Source organism: Rhagoletis pomonella, unplaced genomic scaffold, assembly GCF_013731165.1.
Source record: "Rhagoletis pomonella isolate Grant_MI unplaced genomic scaffold, Rhpom_1.0 Rhpom_scaffold_00006, whole genome shotgun sequence".
NCBI lineage: Eukaryota > Metazoa > Arthropoda > Insecta > Diptera > Tephritidae > Rhagoletis > Rhagoletis pomonella.
This window is the reverse complement of record NW_023458560.1, coordinates 53,503,592-53,506,723: the sequence shown is the minus strand read 5'-3', so window position 1 is coordinate 53,506,723 and position 3,132 is coordinate 53,503,592. Positions and strand designations below refer to the sequence as shown.

General features: G+C 30.6%; 1 protein-coding gene and 1 long non-coding RNA gene across 6 annotated transcripts in view; one reads left to right on the top strand and one right to left on the bottom strand.

Annotated features, from left to right (window-relative positions):
* The window catches only part of LOC118740957 (solute carrier family 66 member 2-like), a 129,521-nt gene that overhangs the window by 53,184 nt on the left and 73,205 nt on the right, over positions 1-3,132 (bottom strand). The window lies entirely within an intron of this gene.
* LOC118740959 overlaps positions 1-3,132 on the top strand; it is a 20,431-nt gene that overhangs the window by 8,898 nt on the left and 8,401 nt on the right. The window contains exon 2 of the long non-coding RNA XR_004993199.1: positions 55-57. This is a non-coding gene — a long non-coding RNA (uncharacterized LOC118740959). The remainder of the gene's footprint in view (positions 1-54; positions 58-3,132) is intronic.

Genomic DNA, 3,132 nt, shown 5'->3' with positions numbered 1-3,132 from the left:
CTAATCGAAATAAAAGTAGCGTCGATAACTAATTGATAACTAAATAAGGGTAAGCTGGTTTTGAAGGTTCAACCAGTCAATGCATTCTAAATTTTGTACGGTTATGGGCAATGGATGACGAGAAAATGAAGCCCAGCGTCAAATAAATCAATAACACTGTTCTACAAATTTTGTGGTAATCGCTTAAGAAAAAAAAAAATGTTTTCCAAGCCAATTTTCTTTTCAAACATGTTTTTTGAACAAAAAATTAAAATGCTAAAAATTATCCAATCATCATAAGCGACCTACAGTCCTCTTACAAAAATATATTACTTTGCCGATTTTGATGAAAATTAGCCGAAAAGCTCCTTAAACTACCCTATAGAAAATTATTAGTGTTACAAGCGACCAAAATCGAAAAAAGTGAAATTCCAATCATTTTCTTTTTACGGTAAATGAGAATCTTATGAGAAATGTAAATGTTACGAAACACAATCTGCACAAATTATATACTTTTGCAAAGGGTCCATCAAAACCTTTCGAGCTGTAGGTCGTTTCATGTTATATTGACGATTAACCGAAAAAAGTACTAAAAATTCGTTTTTTGAATAAATCTCGAAAACACTTCTTTGAAACCATGGGTATTTTTTTCGTGTTCAACGACCCAAAGTTTGCATTTAAAAATTTGCTTTGCAGAGGTTCGGGTATTTCGTGTAATATGTAATATGCCTTATTATAGTTTTGTATATGTTCATTACAAAAAGATTAATACCAATGAAGCTAATGTGATTTATGTTTAAAGTTTAAAATTTAATTAATAATTAAGAAATATAAACTCATCGTTATTTGAATAGCGCACCCTTTTAATATTTATTAGTTACAGTTTTCCTTTTGTTTGTTTAATATTCATTAATTTTTTATAAAAAATATAGCATATTCTACGTCTAAGGCCCACTTGCAGAACAGCAGGTTATCTATTTAACTCGAAGTTTACTGGTTAAATTGACAAATTGGCTTGCGCAATCAATGGTTAGGAGTAAAATTAGAGTTAAATCGTTAAATATTTAGCCCAGCCATTTTCGAAGGTTAACTTCCTAACTCTACGTATGTCAATTCTGTCAGTAACAAGAAAAAATAAATTGAGATTTCAAAAATATTTTTGAAAATATATGTACATACATACATACATACATACATACATACATATTCACGTATTCATTATTCCGCCTTCAGCTCTGAGGTTTTGGTCAGTCTGGCGTAAAAAATATATGCGATTAAAATGCACCAACCGTGTTAGTAGTCCATCCAATTAAGAGAACTCTCGGAAGTGCCGCTGGCCAATTTACAATTTGTACCTATTTATGTACCCAACAAGCAAAATAAACTTAAAGAAAGCTTTTTTTAAGTTTTCAATTATAAACATTAAGCTTACAAAACGTTGATTTTTTGTTTATAAAACGCTTGAAAGTAAGCGTAATATAATCGAAAAGGAACATTGGTTATAAGCGTAGAAATATAAACTTGTAATAAATTTTCAAAAGAAAGCTTTTTATAAGCGTAAAAGTGTAAACTTATAATAAAGGTTCAAAAAAAGTTGTTTATAAGCGTATGAATATAAACTTACAAAAAATTTTCAAAAGAAAGCTTTTTATAAACATTTTTATAACGCTTTATTTAAAGATATTTCATTAAAAACTCATACATAGATTGCTTAACATCTAGAAACTAAAAGAAATGCGAATTTTCGGCGGACTCATCTACAGTCGCGAAAATATAAATAGGGAATAGATATTTCAGCATACAAATTCATGATATAAAATTAAGCATAAAAAAGTTAATTATTACATCTTGTTGCGTGCTTTCAATTACATGCGGTTATTGGAAAATTGGAAAAACGACATCGATGCAGCTATATATTCCGCTTCATCGCCGCCATTCTCATTAATGAACTTTTCTGAAAAAAATTTAATACATTTTTAGTTGAATGTTAAACTAAGAAAGGATAAGGAGAAATCATCATTTGAAGACTCGAATGCTCCACCGATTAGCGCAGCGGGTCCTGGATTGGATTTTTTTTACCGCATCGGTTTTATTTAATTTTTTCTTTTAATAATATATTTTAAAAAACGTAAACACGTCACTTACGATTGAAAAAGTGTTATATTTACTACTTCATGTCGTTGGCATTTGCATTTCATTTATAAGTTTAAGTTATTTATAAACATTCGCTCTCAAAACTTATTAAAGGTTTATTTGAAAAAACTTTTAATAAGCTTAATATTAGCCGTCATCGATTCGCCACTTCGCTGCTTGCTATGTTTGAGTTCCGGTCGCTTAACGAAAAATTTTGCATGTGAAAGCAACAACAAAGTTAGCTAGCACGGATAGACGATAGCAAGTTTGGTTGTACCTCATTGAGTTCGTTCGTTTTGCCACTTGCTAACTGATGGCGAATCGATGACGGCTATTAAAAATGCTTATTTAACGCTTATTATAGCAAACTTACTTTGTTATTTTTAAAAAACATTTACTGAAATGCTTGTTGGGTATGTATGTATGTATGGAAGTGTTTGAAATTCTATATTCAAATCCTTATAAGAAATGGAAATAAACGTCAAAAAAGGGAGAATGGTGCCTACTTAATTTAAAAATCCCTCGGGTTACTTAACTCTGGGCCAGTTTTCAATGCTGCAAGACAATGTCTGGTTTAGGAATATAACAATTTAACTCTGAGCTTCTTATCTCTCTATTTATATATTTAACTCTGGATGTTCTGCAAGTGGGCCTAAATCCGATTTAAAAATTTTTTGAACATTAAAAAAAAATAAACATAGAGGCGGCAATTGTTTTTGTTGACGGTGCTGCGCATTTTCTTCCATGTAAAAATTTTGTCAAGCATACTTTGTATGGAAGAAAATAAAAAATATATGTATGTATATTGACAATAATAAGGGTATACGTGTGTACTTACGAATTAGTTATATTTACATGTTTGCGGTCGCCGTTAAACGGACCCACCGGTGAAATATTCGTGTAATCAAGGTTGCTAGAATGTTAGGAGATACATATTTTCTATTTATTGCTATTAACTTTTATTGTCGCGGAACCTACCAAAATCCAATCTAGCCTACCAACCTACCAAATGGAAAAAAA